Genomic DNA, 21,002 nt, shown 5'->3' on the forward strand with positions numbered 1-21,002 from the left:
TTGCAACTGGAGGGGTGAGGAGCAGGCATGTAAGGGGGCCAGGCAGTGGGGTCATATAACACAATTCTGGCCAGTAAGAAATAAGTGGGAGGGCTTCCCTGGTGGCGCAGTGGTTGAGAATCCGCCTGCCGATGCAGGGGTCACGGGTTCGTGCCCCGGTCCGGGAAGATCCCACATGCCGCGGAGCAACTAAGCCCATGAGCCATGGCCGCTAGGCCTGCGCGTCCGGAGCCTGTGCTCCGCAACGGGAGAGGCCACAGCAGTGAGAGGCCCGCATACCGCAAAAAAAATAAAAAATAAAAAAAATAAAAAAGAAATAAGTGGGAGTCTTCTGGGGATGACACAGCAGTTTTTGCTTTCATAATAAAAGGGACAGGTAAGGATGACGCCACCCCTGCCTTCAACTCTTACTGCCTTGAATGACAGATGTAATGGTTGCAGCCAGAAAAGACATGACATTTAGATTCAGACAGATCTGTACTCAAATCTGTTTCCTCACTTACTGGAGGTGTGGCAGTGGGCAAATTCCTAACATGCCTCATCTGTAAAATGGGTTTAATAATACCTGTAGATGTTCCAGTGATAAGGAAATGATGCACCACAATGGTCAGATGTTCAGTCCTCAGCTGGTACATATAGTTTCCAAGTGGCAGCTCCATGGGTTTGCCAACTATCATCAGGAGGCACTCTCCACTGTTGCTACCCTCTGGGTGCTTCATCCTTTGCTGATTTCCTTGGCCCTGTCCATGTCTCTGAAAAAATCCATTCATTAAACTCTCTCCAGGTGACCATTTCAGTGTACCATCTCTTTCCTGCTACGGTCCCAACTGACGCAATCACTGATGGAGTCTATGCTTGTTGTGTAGACTTCACTCCAACCAAGAGGAGCCAGCCCAACCAAGTCTCAGAGGCCCCTTTGATCTAAAGGCCCCCGAGCCAAGCCTTCCTTCCCTTCATGTCTGCTGTTGACCCCTAAGTTACCAAGAAAGGATCCTGGCCCTGGCCTCCCTGCTGGAACATCAGTACCTTCTTCAGGGACACACACACACACACACACACACACACACACACACACACACACACACACACACAGAGCCATCCCACCCCAACCAAAGAAGAAGAAATAGCATCCAGGCAGGGTCAATAGCTGGATTAAATTTTCAGAGGAATAAAAAAAAAAGCAGGAAGGACTAAAACACTTTAAACTCCATCTAGTTTCATGCTACATCCCTAAAGCCTACTACAAGGCAGTGGGTGAGCTCAAGAAATGATTGTGCCTCTTTCCACATCCCCACCCCAGGCCTGGGAGAAGGAAAAGCGGGGGTGACAGGGCAAAGCCTCCCTTATAACTGCTGGAGAGAGAAGAAGGCCAGCAATTATTAGGTAATCTCAGTAGTCTGGAACTACTTTCCTGTTACGTATCATGCACACACCCTCCATTAATTTTGAACACGGTATCAGAATCTTCAATTCCCTTGTTTCCATTTGGCGTCACTTCTCTTGTTTTATCCTGGATTCCTTCAAGAATCCTGACGCACTGAGGTGTTGAGAAGCAACTTTCCTTAAGCTTGGTGGCCAACTTCCATGCATCATTCAATATGAAAATTAACACAGCAGAGCCCCAGTTCCTGCTGAATCGCGCCCTCTGGCTCCACACTTTCGGTAGCCTTGGGCTCCCGAGACAGCCTTTGCTTCTGGCTCCCCTTGCTAAGTGGCTTGCTGGGCTGCCCGGGCATTCTGGGCTTCTGGGTGTAGGCAGCCCGGCACCACCTACACCATTCTATCCATACTCCTGTTATCTTGGGACAAGCCTTCGCTGCTGCCAGGACAGTCACTTGCTATTGCCAGCAATTCATCAGCAATCAGCAGCAATTAGCAGCAGCCTGAGTTAACACACATTAGAAACCATTCAGCAAACTCAGAAAGGAAAACCTCTGAGAAATTTAGAGAACGGCTGACCTCTTCCCATCCTCCAGCTGCAGTGAGAAGCCTTACACCCATCTCTCCAGAACTCTGAAGAGGCTGCCAATGTTCACTAGATCTTATAAACCCAGGAGAGGCTATACCTTCTTTGGGGTCTGCAACATATCTTTCCAGAGCTCTCACCTTGAAATAGGGTTTGGCTAGATGGCAAGCAACTAGCTTCAGGCTGTCCTGTGATGAAGGCTCAGAAGTCATTCACCTTGAGCTCCTCCCATCAGCAAAGTGGCACCAAGGGATGAATCTTAACACCTTCATTATTTCATCTGAGCCACCAATTGGCGGTTCACACCAGCCAATGCCCAGGCGTCAAAGTCTTAAAAGACAAGACACAGCCATCAGTATGGAACTGCTGGTCATCTCTTGGAGAAAACCACTCAGCACTCTATCTACATATCATTAAGCAAACATTTACTGAGCCTCTCCTATGTTCCAGGCACCGTGCAGGCACTGGTATTCGGAGCTGAGGAGTTCACAGCCTGGAAAGATAGAGAGAGATCTAGGGGGACAGTTACCATACAGTGTGATAAACTGTGGTAGCAAGAGGCATCGGGTGCTGGGGAAGCCCGTAAGAGCACGCAAGAAAGCCTTCCTGAGAAGTTGATGCTCGAACAGAGCCTTAAGGAACAAATAGGACTTAGCAGGGCAAAGACGGCAGAGGGCACATCACGCACAGATGCTCTGATCCTGGGGCATTTGGGGAGCTGCGTTGGTGGCTCAGAGGATGGGATGGGTACAATGTGGCAAGAGATGAGACTGAAGGAGGAGGGTCAGGGGAGGCAACACTGAAGAGTTTCTGGACGAATTCCAAGGTTCTCTCAACCACTACCTCCATTTTCTAAAAACAGAGCCGTGAAGGAATGGAATTTTAGAAACAGAAGAGAACTTGGACATCATCTAATGTCACCAAGTAAGCTAAGGCCCAGGAGGGTCAAATTAGGACTGGAGGCAGCACATGGAGATGACGGGATGCCAGTAGATCCCACAAGACTTGACAGCCTACCAAGCTCTTTCATCATCACATATCAAGAACGGAGGGAAACGCAAACAAGTCAAAAGGCCTAATCTGTAAGCATGCCTCAACCACTGCCTGGCCTTGGGTCTTCAGTAAATCCTTTCATGGCTCTGAATCTGACTTTCACATCTATAGGAGGAAGAGGGAGCATCACGAGTGCTCTCTCCAGTTCTGACATTCCTTGTTTCTAGAATCTGATACTATGGAGCCTTTACTGTCAAGCTGGAAAAAGGTAACTTCTCCTATGGAGACCTACAGTTGTAATTTTCTGAAGCTTTTCAGGGTGGCTCTTACTCATATTTCAATCATAATCCATTTCCCATGTAAATCAACGGGTCATGATCAATCTAACGTCACCCTTATTGAAACTGTCTGCAATTAAACCTCCAAACGAGGTGCCTCTGTAATCTCTAGAAAGCCCTGTGATCCCAAAGGAGCCATTGTCTCAGTCCAGACTGACACTCTTTCATGATATGCAACCAAAGGCCCCAGAGGATAGCTTGCTTTCCTGTTTAGTTTAAATTTGGGCCCTGAACATCTACAGGGACATTTCATAATAAAGAAATGAATGTATCACACCTTCTGCCTTCCTTGTCATTTATTATTACAGACATTTGCAGGACAGCAGGCTCACATTACTCTGGATCCATCCAGGCCTGCTGGTAATTCTCATTATGAGGCGAGGAGCACAGCCCGAGAGGCCCTTCATTTATCACGCGTGGAACAACGTGGAGGTCACCGCAAGGACTGAAGACGCAAGAGGGACCGACTCAGCCCAAGCCAAAGGATTCCTCAGCGGCGGTGACCGTGCTTCATGCAAACAACCTGAGAAACAAGAGAAAGGAAAAAACAGAAAATGTAAACTTGCTGACTTTTTAACAGTGGAGTTTTGTGTGTTGTTTTTTTTTTTAAATCAGGGTTATGTGCTTCTAGGCACTGTGCTCTAGTGTAGGATCCGAACACGAAAAAACTCAGCAGCCCTGCCCTCAAGGAGCTTACGATCAAACAGGGGAGACGGAAAAGTGAAAATAGAGGTTGCAAGAGATAGGGACCACGAAACCGGAAGTTGAGTTCAGAGAGGAGAGAAATGCCAGCACCCTGGGTGGGCAGTGACACCTGCAACAAACAGGGCAGGGGCAGGACTTAGGCAGGAAGTGGGTGTGCAGCATCTGCTTCCCAGGTCTCCGGGGGCCACCTCCCTCTCACCCTGCGCTCTCCTTCACTTAATTATTTCCCTCATAGTTCTCATACCCCCTGAACCCCCTTCCTTCCTCTTCCCTTTATTCTCTTGTTGGCAGTGTGGCTCCCCCACTAGAAGGCAAAGGTCATGAGAGCAGGACTTCGCCTTGTTCTCTTCAGTGCCCAGAGCAGCGCCTGGCATGGAACTCGTGCTCAGTCAATGTGTGAAGGCGGGAAGGCAAGGCAGGCAGGCGGGAGATGAGGGAAGAAGGGGGGGGGAGGGAGGGGGGAAGGGAGGGAGCATAGCGTCCACAGAAATGGATTCATGTCCCTGCTCATCTTTGCCCTGCATCCTATGGAGATTTTAAAGACCGCTGTGGATCACTTCCGCCGAGAGATCTGCCCTGATGCCCTCAGCTCACCTAATTCTTAACCTGGCCCTAAATTCTTCTACAGTCTGGCTACTGCCCGCCACGCATCCCACAAATCTGCATGATCACTTGCACATGCTGTTCCCTGTGCCAGGAATATCGTCCCTTTGTTACACCTTTATGTGCCAGATAAACGCCTGCTCATTCTCCACAGCTAAAAGTGACAATTTAGTGATATCTAACAACATGTTAAATACGCACCCCTTCTGACCCATCAAGCCACTTTTGTAAATGGACCCTTGGGTTTTCTCACACAGGGAAAATGTCACCTCGTCCGTGAAGTTCTCTCTGAATTCTGAAGCAGGCCCCCTGGCGCCCCTGTGACCCAGTAGCACACAGAGCATCCGTTTCATATATCATGTATCCTGCAGTGTATAACTATCATTTACAAGTTGTTCTCCTGATACTGAACCCGAGCTCTTCACGAAACTTAACATTCTTGTGAGTAGACAGACAAAAATGTAAGTAAGAGAGCAAATAAATGCATAAACACATACTTTCAGATAAGGGCTGAAAATAAAAAGGATAATGCAGTCTCCAAGGAAAGAATGAGAATCTCCCTTTTCTAACTTATTGTGCACTTACTGTGTGTGTATTATGATTGTCATGTTTTAAAATGTAAATTCTCCTCTGAGGGTCTGTACTGGGTATGCATTTTGATATTCTATGGGATGTTGAAGGCATCTGGGTCCTGTCTGCCCAAGTATGCTGTAAGATTATAACAGCAGAAACCATATCCTGTACATCTTTCGCCTGCCCCATGTCACCTAACACAGCAGGATTTCAATTACCCCCTGGTTGATGAGTCATAAAAGTAACTTAAAGCACAGGTGCTACTGATGAATCTGAAGCATCGTCTTTGAATTAAATGTTCAAACACATGGAGACAGACGAACCCCAAAATGGAATGTTCACTATTAACCTAACAGAGACCTGTGCCTGGCCCCTGACCAGTTCAGATTAAAAAAAACAAAAACAAAAAAGCCCTCTAAGGCTATATAGATCAGTATAATTCTAACAGGTAACCTGAATTTATTGTTTTTAAAGTGAATCTGTGACTTATGAGAATCTTTATTTTAAAGGAGTATAGAAACTTATAGGAAGTGAATCACGTGCAGCCTCTAATTTCTATACCCTCTATTTTCTGTTTTACAGCAGCCTCGTAAGAGAATAATTACTATCATTAGATGTATGTTTGTAAAAGAAAACAATAATGCTCATTTAGAAATCCCTTCAGAATGCCAGGGAATGTTGCAGGAAATTGATATTACTGAATGAGTAAGATTTGGGGTATCTTTTGCAGTAACAAATCTAAAATACCTATTTAAGAGAAAAATTACTTTCTCAGTCTTAACCTATAACATTCATACAAAAACATGCAGTAATTGTTCTTTTAATTATTTTCCTGTTTGGCTTTTTCTCTTTTGGTTTTCTGATGGGCAAACAATGTAGTCAATGAAGAAAGAGGAAATTCTTTTCGGAGCAAATAGGAGGGTAAAGAGAGGCTCTATATTGTTTGTACATTTAAGATGGGAACATTTCCTACATGAGGAAGAGAGTAGACGTGAGCTTGTTTTCAATGGAAAAACATCACAGTGACTGAAATGTTTACTGTTTATTGTTGCTACGCACACCAAACTCCACAGGGTTCGTCTGTTGTTTAAAATTGAGGTATCAAAATTGTTACGATGATAATTTTCTCCAAATTGAACTATAGATTCAACACAATGACAATTATGATCCCATAAGAATTTTTAGTGAAAATTGACAAGCTTATTCTAAAACATATATGAAAATGCGAAGGATTTAGGAGATCCTAGACCTTCTTGAAGAAAAAGAGGAAGAAGGAGGAGGAGGAGGAGGAAGAGGAGGAGGAGAAGGAGGGGGAGGGGGAGGGGGAGGGAGAGGGGGAGGGGGAGGAGGAAGAGAAAGAGAATCACACATGTAGTTAATAAAAATGAGTAGGCATTAGGAGCTGAGGATTAATATACACACTCTACTGTATAGCACAGGGAACTATACTCAATATTTTGTAATAACCTCTAAGGGAAAATAATCTGAAAAAGAATATATATATATATATATCTCTGAATCACTTTGCTGTACACCTGAAACTAACACAACATTGCAAATCAACTATACTTCAATTTTTTAAAAATGAATAGGCAAGTCACAGATTGGGAAAAATCATCACCATATATATTATTATCATATCACCACATATATATTATTACTACCAGATGGGCAAAATTTTTTAATCTGTTTAAAAAACATTTAAAAATTAATAAATATTTTCAAGAATGTGGCTCATTGGAAACTCTTATACATTGCTGACAGAAGTATAAATTTCCAACGACAGTTGATTCTCATTTGTTGCAGTAGTTATATTGAATTAGCAAATACTGAACCACTGCTCCCAGCGAAAATAAAGGGTTAGTTCCCTGCTAGTCTCTAGTCACAATATTTTTGTCAACCAATCAACACATAACCTGGTTTTATGTGTATTTCTATTCAAAGCCACCTTATTTAACATATACTGTGATTCATTAATATTGAACTCATAGCCAACAGCACTGTAACTCATACCTAAAGGAAATATCCAACACACGTCTCTGTAAGGCACATCCTGCAGACAGCTCCTACTATGTGAGTCTGCCCTTTTGGTCATAGCTGATTGGATCATTTGTGGACACCTGACTGAAGCTGGGCCAATCAGAATCTACCCCTCAAGAATTTCAACTGAGAGCCATAGTGCAGAAGCATTGGCAGCTGTAATATGAATGGCCAGTTCTCAAGTGAAGGTTGAGCTGTAGAGGTTCCCAGAACTGCCCTGCATAGCCCCCCCTTCCTGAATACGAGTTTTTCAGGTTTTCCTAGAATTCCATGAGGCTTCTTCTCACGAATCTATGTTCCACAAGTTGTAACTAAGACACAGTCATTTATTCATTCAACAAAATTTTCAAGCATCTACTGCACACCAGGCACATAGTTGGAAACTTAGAGGGTGGACCCAGATGTCAAAAGAAGTAACTACACAAATAAGTATACAGTTACTGGCTGTGAAAAGTGCCGCAGCAGAGAAGCACGGGTGCTCTTCGGGAATTGCTTTTGTCACAAATGAGATAACGTATGTGAAGCACTTAGCACAAGGCTTGGCTCCTAATAGGCTCTCGGTGTACTATATTCTTTGGCCAAATTCTCTCTAAATAATTGTTCTGGCACAATGTCTCCCTGGCTGAGGCCGGCCCACATCCTGCCAAACTGTTCTAATTGGCTGCTAGTTTACTCCTTGCCTTTACTTTCTGATGCCAAAGTATTAGGCCCCAAACACCACTTTGATTATACTGCCTGGTTGTATCCCATGCCAAAGAGTTTGGACTCTTTCCTGTAAGCCAGCTGTGAGGTCTCAGCTGGGAGAAATGTAGGTAAGCAGGATTCTTGGTCACCTGTCTCCCTACTCCAAAGGAAAATAAAAATGCTGCTACTACAGAGGGAAAAAGGGAAGGACTGGGTGTCAAGCAGGCCACTGCTGCGCTTGTTGTTTCTACTGAGTTCATTAAGTTATCCAGTTGTCCAAATAAGTTTTGACCAAGAGGGAGGTGAGGAGGGAAGGAGAGAGCAGCTCTGAGGTGGGCCCTTCATCCTTCGGCACTGGAGAGAGGGCTTTGATTGCTCAGGACAAACTGCTACGGGGATGGTCAGTTCAATCGAAAAAAGTTCAGCCACCTGCTCTGCCTTCCTCCCCAGAGCCCCAGTGCATATCTGGGTGCCAGAGACATTCTCCTTGAGGGGTCCCACCAGGTGCTACTCTGCCATCTCTGCTCTCCTCCTCCTCCTTCTTTGCTTTATTCTCCCATTCTAAAGCATTTTGTGGCATTTAATATGGCTACACAAGATAACAGTCAAATGTAGGAGGACCTAGCTTGTCTACAATAGGACTTACAGCTTCAGGAAATAGGGTTTACTCCTGGAAAGGATAATTAAGGCATAAGAGCTTTATTTTATGAATCACACCATCCTGTGTGCAAGTAAAGTGCACCTTATGAAAAAGTCATTACTGTTCATAAAACCAAATCCAAATCTGCTCCTAAAGGAGTAGTGAGTTTGATGGAACGCACTCCTCTCTCCAGGGAAACGCTATGATACCCATTAAATGGAAACTTTGAAACAACCTAAGACTTAGAAAAAATTGCTTATAAACTAGCACTTAAATGTAGACTCCTTGACTGTCAGCTTTTCTTCTCCCTTCAATTCTTAAATATAAGTTAAAAGAGATCCTTAGAGAAAGTTCAGCAGATAGGACAGAATGAAAGCAACATTTTTGACCTCCACAGTGGCTTCTGTCAACCCAATCACTTCAACAGGAGCTGGGCTCCTCTCACCCTGAGTCCAGGAGTTTCTGCTTTCCTCCTTACCACGAAGCAGAATTCTGGCAGGGACAGAGGCCAGCTGTCCATGGGATTCGTGGGTTTGGGTCCCAGCTACCTGGCCTGCCTCCCTCCCATCATCGACCCTTAAATTCTAGCATCGCTTTCTCAAGAGGACAAATGGAAAGGAGCTAATTTAGAGTTTCTCAAAGATGTTTTCTGGGGATGATAGTTTCAAAAGCCATTGTGCAAAAGCTCTGGGGGCGGGCTTCCTTGGTGGCGCAGTGGTTGGGAGTCCGCCTGCCGATGCAGGGGACGCGGGTTCGTGCTCCGGTCCGGGAAGATCCCACGTGCCGCGGAGCGGCTGGGCCCGTGAGCCATGGCCGCTGAGCCTGCGCGTCCGGAGCCTGTGCTCCGCAATGGGAGAGGCCACAACAGTGAGAGGCCCGCGTACCTCAAAAAGGAAAAAAAAAAAAGCTCTGGGGGCCTGAGAGAATAAAGCAGAAGCACTTTAAAAAGGATGAATGCTATTCAGAACAGACTTTAGAATAAACCCATATCTTTAAAACTGAGGGCAAGAACCACTCACGTAACAAACACTTACTGAGCCAGGAACTTCACTTGGAGCTAAGTATTCAAAGATTAATATCAGGTAGCATTTGCCCTTAAGGAACTCAGAGTCTAATAGAAAGACAACCGCTTTAAATATTTTCAGGAACAATACAAGTTTATGTAATATTGAAAAGTATACTTGCTGTTTTGATGCCCAGCATCCAGTCCCCCTTCTCATATCAGCACCCAATTTTTCCTCCCCCACTGGACGCAATCTGGGTGGAATACCTTCAGTCATTGTATTCTGCCCAAGACCCAAACTAAGTCAACTGGACACCAACCACCGAGAATTATATAAAGGTGCTATGGAAATACAGGGAAGGATTCATAACTCTGCCAGGAAAGATCAGGGAGGACCTCTTGAAGTAAGTGATGGTAGGTTTGAGTCATGAAAGCCAATTAGGAGTTAGAAGAACAGGGTCAAAAGTAAAGACATTCTAGGAGCGTTACATGTAAAAGAAAAGAGACATAGCAAACCAAAAACACACAAAAAAGAACAGCACATTTGGAGACCAGACAGGAGCCAGGTATGACTGGAGTAGAAGTTGAACAGGCATGTAAATTTTATTCCGATAAGTTTGAAAGCAATACTGGTGTTCAGGCCTCACCCCACACCTACTGAGTCAGAAGCACTGGGACTGGGACCAGGCATTGGCCTTATATAAAAGTTCCCCAGATAATTCTCATTGTAGTTGGAAAACCAGCACTCCAGGAAGTAGAAGGCAAACACCTCACCTGCATAGCAAACCCTTCACGGTCAGGTCCCAGACTTCACTTGCTATTTATTTTTCCATCTCTTGTCCCTCTGACTTTTTTGGGCCAAAAATACTAAACTTCTTGCAGATCGGCAAACACACCGTGCCTCCTTGACCATTTTACACGGGCTTATCCTTCCAGCAGGGTTTCCTTCTTCCTGGCTGGACATCTGAAAAGCTGTCACTCTTCACGGCCCAGCTGGAGGCCTAGCTTCCCCAGAGAGCATCCTCTGACTCCACGGTAGGTAGAGGACTTTCTCGCCCCACATTCCCAGCGCCTTCTCCCTCGGGTCCAGCGGAGCGACCATCTTACTGTTTTACAAGTTTCCTTTTTTTGTTTCTCACAACTTTATTGGAGTACAATTGCTTCACAATGGTGTGTTAGTTTCTGCTTTATAACAAAGTGAATCAGCTATACAGGTACATATATCCCCACATCTCCTCCCTCTTGCGTCTCCCTCCCACGGTCCCTATCCCACCCCTCTAGGGGGTCACAAAGCACCGAGCTGATCTCCCTGTGCTATGCGGCTGCTTCCCACTAGCTATCTGTTTTACGTTTGGTAGTGTCTATATGCCCATGCCACTCTCTCACTTCGTCACAGCTTACCGTTCCCCCTCCCCGTGTCCTCAAGTCCATTCTCTAGTAGGTCTGTGTCTTTATTCCTGTCTTACCCCTAGGTTCTTCATGACTTTTTTTTTTCTTAGATTCCATATATATGTGTTAGCACACGGTATTTGTTTTTCTCTTTCTGACTTACTTCACTCTGTATGACAGACTCTGGGTCCATCCACCTCACTACAAATAACTCAATTTCGTTCCTTTTTATGGCTGAGTAATATTCCATTGTATATATGTGCCACATCTTCTTTAGCCATTCATCTGTTGATGGACACTTAGGTTGCTTCCATGTCCTGGCTATTGTAAATAGAGCTGCAATGAACATATTGGGTGTAGCATTTTGAAAAAACACCATGGGGTGGCATTGTTTGCATGCTAAACTGATGGGACTAGACACCCAGTTTCAGTTTCATTCCTGTGGTAGGCAGAAGAATGTCCTCCCAAAGATGTCCATGTCCTAATCCCTGGAACCCATGAATATGGCACCTTATGTGGAAGAGGGGCTTTGCAGATGTCATTAAAGTGAAGAACCTTAAGCTCAGGAAATTGTCCAGGCAGGTCTAGTCTAATCACAAGAATCCTTAAAGCAGAAAACCTTTCCCGTTATGGTCAGAGACAGACTCGACCACAGAAGAAGGTGCAGAGAGGCCATCTGAGGAAGGCTCGCCAGGCTCTTGCTGGCTTTGAAGGCAGAGAAAGGGGGCCGTGGGCCGAGGATGTTGGAAAAGGTAAGGAGGCAGACACCCTCGTAGAGCCTTCAGAACTGAACTCCATCCTACCGACAACTTGATTGTTGTGCGGGGGGACCTGTGCTGGAAATTCTAAGCTCCGGAATCATAAGATAATAAATTTGTGTCGCTGAAGTTTGTGGTGATCTGTCACAGCAGCACTAAAAAACGCATGCCATTACTAATCAGTGCCTCGCTCAGAGGGGATTCGTAAACTCTCTCAAAGACACTAGCTCAAGAATCATGTGTGGAAAGAGCTGGAAGGGCCGGCTGAGCACAGAGTGAATGAACACCTCTGGAGAAGCTGAAGCGACAGATCCCAAGTAGCAGAGACATTGCAGGAGGCTTGAGGAGTCCTGTGGTAGCCTACCACCCCCGCCCCCCCCAGGCCCAGGAGCAGGTGACCTTGCTGACTACCTGAAGAGCTGGCGTTATTGAACTCTGTTGCCGATCACCTCAGGTCTTCAGGAATTTTTGAAATTACCTTAGGAACCATCTAGTCCTTGCATCTGCCCAGCATATGATTCTCCTCCATCAAATGGCAAAAGTTCTTTCTGTGACATTGTGAGCATTTTGTTTGCAAGTGGGGACCCTGCTACTGGCTTCCCAGAGGGCCAAGGGGAGGCCATGCTCTCATACTTCTGGACAAGGGCTTGTGTCAGAAGAGGTCGAGGCAGTACAGCACCATGGTTAAGAGCACAGGCTCTGGAGTCAGACTCACCACTTACCCGCTGTTTGACCCTTGGCACTTTCTCCATTAACCTCGCTGTGCCTCAGCTGCCTCAGCTGTAAAGTGGGGAGAATAATCACAGTACTTCCTCATGGAAGATTTAATGAAATGGGGCATATAAAGCACCTGACACATAATAAGTGTTTTTATTAACATGTAGCCAAGGGTTACATTACTTTATTACAAACCAAACAAATGGTCCTTAAGGAAAGATTCATCCATGTGTTCACGCCTCTCCCATCAGTGCAACTGACAGAAGCAAGTCACAGCTGCCAGCCAAATTAAAGTTGGATCATGTCTGTTCCCAAGAGCAGTAAAATTATTCTAAAAAACTCAAATAATAATATTTAACCCTTATTGGGGATTGGCCATGTGCCGGGTACTATTCTAAGCCCTCATTTAATCTTTGTTTAATCTCCTATACCATAGTACTATAACTACCCCCATCTTACAGATGAGTAAAGCAAGGAACAGAGAGGTTAAGTAATTTTCCAAAGATCACACAGCTGGGAAATAGTGGAGCCAGACTTGCATCCAGCCTGCTCTGAGGTCCATGCCCTTAATCCCTAAAACATACAGTCTTTAAATCAAGCCATAATATGAAACATAAGCCATGAATAAAACCACATCTTAAGTACTGGCCCCCTCATCAAGAAATAGGCAAGTATTGATTGGTTGTTAATGATTTAAAGGAGCTAATCTTCTTAAAGGGTCAAAGGTTTCTTGGTAAGTTTTCAATAGTACAGCGTGGAACAGGCTTAACTGATCTTACTTAAACACTTTGGTTGGGTGCTGTGAGGTGTTTGAAATTTTTCAACAAAACGAATATAGCTTATAATATTACTTTAGGAGGAACATGAGAAGTACTTTCAGATGATTTATTCTGCCTGGCCCTATGCAGTCAGGGCATTGTGCAAAGGAGGAAGTGGTTTGGGACACTATGGAAAGGAAATACTAACCCAGGCACAGGCCTAAGATGTGACAATATCCATTTATCCCTTTGCCCTCAGCATTCTTCTAGCACTTTTCCTTGCTGGGGTTATTCTGTTTTTCAGTGGCTGCCCAGTGACCCCCCAACTGAGTTGCTGGTTGATCTCATCTCTAAACCATTACATTCTACTTTGCGCTTTCCCTAGGTAGATCTCAAGAGGCTATTTAAAAACTAATTACTTCTCCTCTGAAGGAGGCCCCCCTCTGAGACCAGAGAAGAGTCATTCTGGGTGTAAATGAAAGAAAATGTCATGGGAATGGGGAAATGGGAGTCTCCTCTTCCCTGCCTGACGCTGTCCTTGCCATTCCAGTGAACGTTTCGTTTGATCCCGCCTGGATTTCCCTTCTTGTCCTTGCGTTTCCTCCTGCCCAGCTGCTTTTGGGGTATTTGGGTTGAGGCTAAAGAGTTAACGTTCTTTACACTTAGTTTTCTTCCTTGCTCCCCACTCCCCATTCCACCATCTCAGCCAAAGCAATTCCCCAAAACAATGTAAAAAGACCTTAATTTAAATGCTCTCACGTGGCTAAACTTGCTGCTAAAGCTCCTACCCGTGGCGCAGCAGCCGATCTGTCTCTTTGGGAAGTTACTGAATTATCTCAAATGATATAAAAATCAGTTTCTAAATCAAAGTCACATTCACTGTCCATTATCACCTCTCCCCTCCCCGGTGCTTCCCCACTTGGTTAGATTCCATCACAGGCCCTGCGGCGTCGGGACACCATCCCTGTCCTCTTAGCTCCTATTGAACACTTGCCATTGATTCACTGCTCAGGAAAAGCCATGGTTCTCTCCGTGATTGAAAGGAGGCATGTTGAGTCCCTGAGCCCTTGCATCAACTAATTAGCAGCAAAGGATGTGAGCAAGGAAATCCTGTTCATTGGCTCATTAACTCGCATACCCTAGACCTGTGTGGCAGAGGGGAAGCCTTGACCAAAGCCTGAGGCTCTAGGAAGGCTTCCCTGTTCGGTCAGGAAGGAGCTGGAACAGCGATCACAACGTTACCGGCAGTGGCTCAGTGCGCTTGCGCAGAGCCGCTTCCCTTAACAAGGGAGAAGCTCCCAAGCCTCCCACGCCGTAGGAAGGAAGCAGAGCCCTACAGCGCTACGTCCCCGCTTCCTTTCTGTCCTTAACACTCGGTTCAGCGTTTCTTTGTGATGTGCATCGCTTCTACCAGCCGCGAGGGCAGGAGGAAAAGCAATTAAGGGCATTATTAATCACCAAGTTCCCACTGCGAAGGGTCAGACTGCAGCAGGATTTGACAGAGCAACGGCTCTATCGCCAGTGGAGGTATTAAAGTAGATATAGCTCAACATCTTAGAGCTATATTTGGGCTTATTCTTTCTTGGCCCTAAAAATCCTTATTGAAGGTGAACATCCCAGAGGTGATTAAAAACTTGCCTTCCTTTCCGTTTGGGAATTGTTGGAGTTCTAACAATATTTGAGTTTGGCAAGCTTTGAGTCTCCTTTGGGAAGTTGCAGCAAAAATGAATTGGAAAATGCATCTGTGCTTTTACAGAAAAGAAGAGAAAGGGCCTAATTGCCTTTTATTATAATGTCTATACTAGAATTTCTTCTTTACTGAAATCCATGGAAAATCAGGAAAACATTTTGCAGAATTAGCTATGTAAATGCATTAAAAATATCTATTGAAATTCTGTTCATTTTATAGGATTCGTTATATTCAAAAATCCTGAAGCGGGCAGTGTTTCTTTCGGTGACTACAAACTTTTACCCCAACCAACACTCATGTAGGGGCCCACTGGTTACTGCCCCTGACTGACTTGACTGCTCTTTATGCTGCACTTTTATCTGTGTGGCTCCTACATATTAATTTACTCAATCAGTCAAGAAATATCATTGAGCATCTATTATGGCTCAGGGATACCGTAGAGAATGAAACAGGCATTCTCCCTGGTGAAGCTTATAATCTAGCAGGGAAGACAAATACTGATTAACCAGAATTATTAAACATAAATTATAGATATCACATTGCAGATCCAAACTAAAATGAAGTCACTTATGCCAGGGACACAATGGAGAAGGTTAACGCAGGTGCATAAAGGAAACTTAACCTAACCTTACAGGAATCTACAACTCTTCTCAGAAATCAGCAGAGGACATCAGCCAATACCCAAACGCCAGTTCTGTTCATGCCATCTCTGGACTTCCTTGTTCCCCTAATTCACATACCCTTAGCAAATAAGAAAGAAGACGACTAGGCAACCAATCAGTGGGAAACGGCAAATAACTTCCATATTTGTTCACATAAAAATCCCTCGGCCTATGAGCAACTAAGACCTCACTGCTCCCACAGTCTAGTTTCCTGGCTTGCAGGTCGAAAGCCTTGCAATAAACTCATCCTTCTGTTTTGTTTCATTCAGTGTGCAGAGTTTAGTTTTATACAACATCATTTTACCTTTAAATCCATGAGTATGTACATCTAAAGGATAATCTCAGGTTGTCTTACCTATGCTGCTAACTATATTAAGGGAGTAGTTTCTCTCAAGCCCTCAGGGTCTCTGTTGCCTTTAGTTCAAAATAATCCACGTGCCAAAGTGACACATCTTGGGGCTTCCCTGGTGGCGCAGTGGTTGAGAGTCCGCCTGCCCATGCAGGGGACACGGGTTCGTGCCCCGGTCCGGGAAGATCCCACGTGCCGCGGAGCGGCTGGGCCCGTGAGCCGTGGCTGCTGAACCTGCGCGTCCGGAGCCTGTGCTCCGCAACGGGAGAGGCCATGGCAGTGAGAGGCCCGCATACCGCAAAAAAAAAAAAAAAAAAAAAAAAAAAAAAAGCGAGACAAAGTGACACATCTTGGAAGGCCTGTTCTGTTGGGAGGGTAGACAGCCTCAAGCGGCAGATCGTCTTGAACGTAAAAAAGGCAAGGATCTAAAACTTCAAGGAACTCTAGCCAAGAGAACATCTGCAAGATACACAAAGACTGATTGTAAAATGTATTGAAGGGGGTCACCCCAAAATATGCCACTTTGGCATAAGGATTATTTTGAGCTGAAGGCAACTGAGAAATAGCAGACGCAGGAGGAGCTTTATGCCCTCCTCTATCTGACTAAAAGCAGGACATAAACTTCCCCTTTCATAAAGGAAATTTCCATTTATAAAGGTACCCCCCTCCCCGTCCTATACCAGGAAGAGAACACCAAGATGAATCTGCATAAACAACGCTTATCTACTATTAGTTTCCCCCATACATTTCTTAGTGACCTTCCCACAATTTAACCCCTAAAAACTCCCTTTTCCTCTGTCTAATTACTTCGCTGCAATTTTTATCACTCTTTGTTAAATGATATATAAGTCCCCAGGTCTAACCACCTCTTTGGGTTTTTCCATTCTTTTCTGTGAAGGCCCTGTGCACGTAAAAATATTAATATCAATAATGTCTGTATGCCTTTTCTCCTGTTAATCTGTCTTTTGTCAGTTTAATTCACAGGCCCTCAGTCCCTAAACCTAAGAAGGTAGAGGAAAAGTTTCTCCTACCCTACAGTTTCAATGATGAAATAAATGGCACTAGTCCTCTTGGGCTCTTATGTTCTCTTCAATGTAGATCTTACTTAAGATTTCATAGGAGAAACTGACAAAGGAGGTTACATTATATACCTTATGGGATTCAATGTAAAAGTACTCCATTTGATATTTCAGTTCTCCCAAAGTCCCTCTTTAAAGCCAGCTATCTCTGAGGCATCTTACTTCCTCTGGTCCTAGGGCCTTCCTCCACAATTACAAAAACATTTCAGCAAAACTCCAGCTTCTACCACTGAAACTGCATACCCCAATTCATTTTAGGTTCTGCTGAACAAAGACTATCCTAGTTCATGGACTCCCCATCCTTGGAAAGTAATTGCTCACCATTTTTACTACTTGCACAAGTCCTTCAGGTTAAAATAAGAGAAGCCATCTGGATACAGCCAAGTTTCTGCTATATGTGGCTGGTGAGGAGAGGTGAGAAGCAAATGTAGAGATGGGAAGGAGGTCCTTCCCAAAAGATGGGTCCAATAATCTAAATCTTATACTTATTTCTGAGTTCTCTCAGGATGTTCAGTTTTAAACTTTCCAAAACCCATCTCTTTAGGAAAATTGAGGAAATAAAATACACTATTTCTATGACAATAGAGAAATGTCTAAATCTGTATGTTGACTTCACTGAGAGTATCTTTCTGTAATGGTCCAAAATCTCATTTTACTAATTGAATAGTAATCTGAATGTAAAAAAATGAAAGTAACCTTTTCAAGATGTTGAATTTCCTTGGGCTACTGGCTCCCTACCCAAAAATCAACCCTGAAAAAAACACATAGATTTATAGAAAAGTGACTAGTCTTTTCTTGCATTCTTAGAATATTAACAAAAATTGAATATGTGAGAGGCCATAAAAAGAACAATAAACTTCAAATAATCAGTATCATACAAACTCAGCTCTCTAACCAGTCCAAAAAAATTTTAATCAATAACAAAAAGATAACCTTTTCAAAAAAAATCTCATATGCTTAGAGACTAAATATTACTAAATAACTCTTTAGTTAAGACAGAATTAAAGAACTATTTAAAACTGAATGATAATGAAGACATTGCAAGTCAAAACTTTGTGGAAGGCAGCTAAACCATACTTGAGGAAAATGTATAGCTTTAAATACATTTACCAGGAAACAAATATCAAAAATAGATGACTTAAGGATTCAGCTGAAAATGTTGAGCGTTGCAGAGCAAAACCAAAGAGTCAAGAAGGAAACAAATAATAAAGGTAACAGAAAAAAAAAGAATCATTTTAGAAAAAAGTAGAAGATTAACAAACCAAGAATTAATTTTCCTAAAATTAATAAACAATAAATAGTTTTGGTAACACTGATCAAAGAGAAAAACAGACAAAATGGAATAAATACAATACAGAAGAAAAGAAAATACCTAAAGATACAACAGGCACATTGACAAAGTTTAAACTGACAGTAAGTATTAAAGAAATTGAATATAAAAAATCACAGCCTCGGATGGTTTACAGGTAAGTTATTCCACACTGTCTTATAAAATCTAACTTATACAAGTTGATCCAAAACAGGAAAAGAGTAAAAGATTCCCAGCTCATTTTACACCACTAGTATAATCTTTTACTCAAAACCAGGTAAGAACAATAGAAAAGAGGGAAATTTAAACCTGTTTCAGTCTTACACATAGTTGCTAATAAACTAAATAAAATATTAAATAATTGAATCCAACAGTGTATTTTTTAGGTATAAAACTGTATTCTATAAGAATTACAGAAATCCTAGCCTTTATGAGAACATAACTTTTAACAATGAAATTTAACAGAATATAATAGGTTTATAACAGAGAAAAGTCACCTTATCATAGCCATATAAAATGAGCACACAGGATAAGAAAAATACCTTTACATATTTAAAAAGAAAAAGAAAAAAATGGTAATTATGCAACCACAGTATATGTTTTAAACATCTTTATTGGAGTATAATTGCTTTACAATGGTGTGTTAGTTTCTTAAGCGTATTTTTTAATACATCATAATCAAGTAAGTTGTATCCCAGGAATGCAAAGAAATCCAACCACGTAATTCATCATATTACAGATTAAGGAGGAAAAAAGCATATGATTAAATCATTTTTAAAAAAATTCATTTGAGGATATATATCTAAAAGAGTTGAAAACAGAGTCTTCAAAAGATATTTGTACACCCATGTTCATAGCAGCATTATTCACAATAGCCAAGAGGTGGAAGTAATCTAAGTGTCTATCGTGGGTGAATAGATATTGGGTGGGCCAAAAGGTTCGTTTGTTTTTTCCCGTAAGATGGCTCTAGTAGCACTTAGTTGTCTTTAACTTCATTCGAAACAACTTTGTGAGATTGTATGTGACAGCTGGCATATCAGCGTGCATTTAAAAAACGACATCAAAATTGGTGAATTTTTGTGTAGCCATTTTAATATTGAAGATGGAAGAAAAAAAGCAACTTTTTGGCATATTATGCTTTATTACTTCAAGAAAGGTAAAAACACAACTGAACCTCAAAAAAAGATTTGTGCCATGTATGGAAAAGGTACTGTGACTGATCGAATGTGTCAAAAGTGGTTTGCAAAGTTTCGTGCTGGAGAATGCTCCACGGTCGGGTAGACCAGTTGAAGTTGATAGTGATCAAATCGAAACAATAACTGAGAACAATCAACGTCGTACCATGCGGGAGATAGCCAACATACTCAAAATATCCAAATCAAGCTGTGAAAATCATGTGCTCCAGCTTGGTTAGGTCAATCGTTTTGATGTTTGGGTTCCACATAATTTAAGCGAGAAAAACCTTCTTGACCATATTTTCTCATGCAATTCTCTACTGAAACGTAACAAAAATGTTCCGTTTTTAAAACAAATTGTGATGGGCGATGAAAAGAGGATCCTGTACAACAATGTGGAATGGAAGAGATCGTGGGGCAAGCGAAATAAACTACCACCAACCACACCAAAGGCCGGTCTTCATCCAAAGAAGGTGCTATGGTGTATATGGTGGGATTGGAAGGGAGTCCTTTATTATGAGCTCCTTCCAGAAAATGAAACGATTAATTCCAACAAGTACTGCTTCCAATTAGACTAACTGAAAGCGGCACTCGATGAAAAGCATCCAGAATTAACAGAAAACGCGTAATCTTCCATCAGGATAACGCAAGACCGCATGTTTCTTTGATGACCAGACAAAAACTGCTCCGTTGCGGAGCACAGGCTCCGGAAGCGCAGGCTCAGCGGCCGTGGCTCACGGGCCCAGCAGCTCCGCGGCACGCGGGATCCTCCCGGACCGGGGCACGAACCCGTGTCCCCTGCACCGGCAGGCGGACTCTCAACCACTGCGCCACCAGGGAAGCCCTAACATGATACTTTTAAATAAATTTTGAATTAAAATTCATCCAGCAGCCTTGATACAACCTCCTACACGTATCCTGATATAGCTGCAACATTGCCTTGGGAAAGCTACAAAGTCCTGTTCGTTTCATTTTACGATCATCCTTCATTCAGGTAATTGCAAGAAAAATTCAGCAAACATGAGGCAAAGTACTGTAATAAGGCTGTGAATTTCAGAGTCTCTTTTAAGCTAGCCTGTTGTGATTTTATTTTGCATTCTGATATTTTGTCTACTCTCTCTTTATTAAATTCTGCATTCACCTTTTTTTTTTTTTTTTTTTTTTTGCGGTATGCGGGCCTCTCACTGTCGTGGCCTCTCCCGTTGCGGAGCACAGGCTCCGGACGCGCAGGCCCAGCGGCCATGGCTCACGGGCTTAGTTGCTCCGCGGCATGTGGGATCTTCCCGGACCAGGGCACGAACCCGTGTCTCCTGCATCGGCAGGCGGACTCTCAACCACTGCGCCACCAGGGAAGCCCTGCATTCACCTTTTAAAAACTCATCACATATATTATATTCAGATTTGCCAATGCAATAAGACAAACAGTGTAAGGCTTTTTATCAAAGTCTCCCAACCCTGTCTTCAGTCATAGGTAAATCTAACAAACACTTTAGCTGAAATGGTTCATATTTAGTCTTGGACAAAGGAGTAAAACATTATTTTCCAGCACAAGGAAGACTCCTAACTCATAT

At 43.3% G+C, this 21,002-nt stretch overlaps 1 long non-coding RNA gene across 1 annotated transcript in view; it reads right to left on the bottom strand.

Moving 5' to 3' along the window:
- Positions 1-565: 565 nt before the first annotated feature.
- Positions 566-21,002, bottom strand: part of LOC136792895 (uncharacterized) — a 71,124-nt gene continuing 50,687 nt past the window's right edge. The window contains exons 2-3 of the long non-coding RNA XR_010837479.1: positions 3,575-3,820; positions 566-752 (exon numbers count right to left, since the gene is read on the bottom strand). This is a non-coding gene — a long non-coding RNA (uncharacterized lncRNA). The remainder of the gene's footprint in view (positions 753-3,574; positions 3,821-21,002) is intronic.

Source organism: Kogia breviceps, chromosome 17, assembly GCF_026419965.1.
Source record: "Kogia breviceps isolate mKogBre1 chromosome 17, mKogBre1 haplotype 1, whole genome shotgun sequence".
Taxonomy (NCBI): Eukaryota; Metazoa; Chordata; class Mammalia; order Artiodactyla; family Physeteridae; genus Kogia; species Kogia breviceps.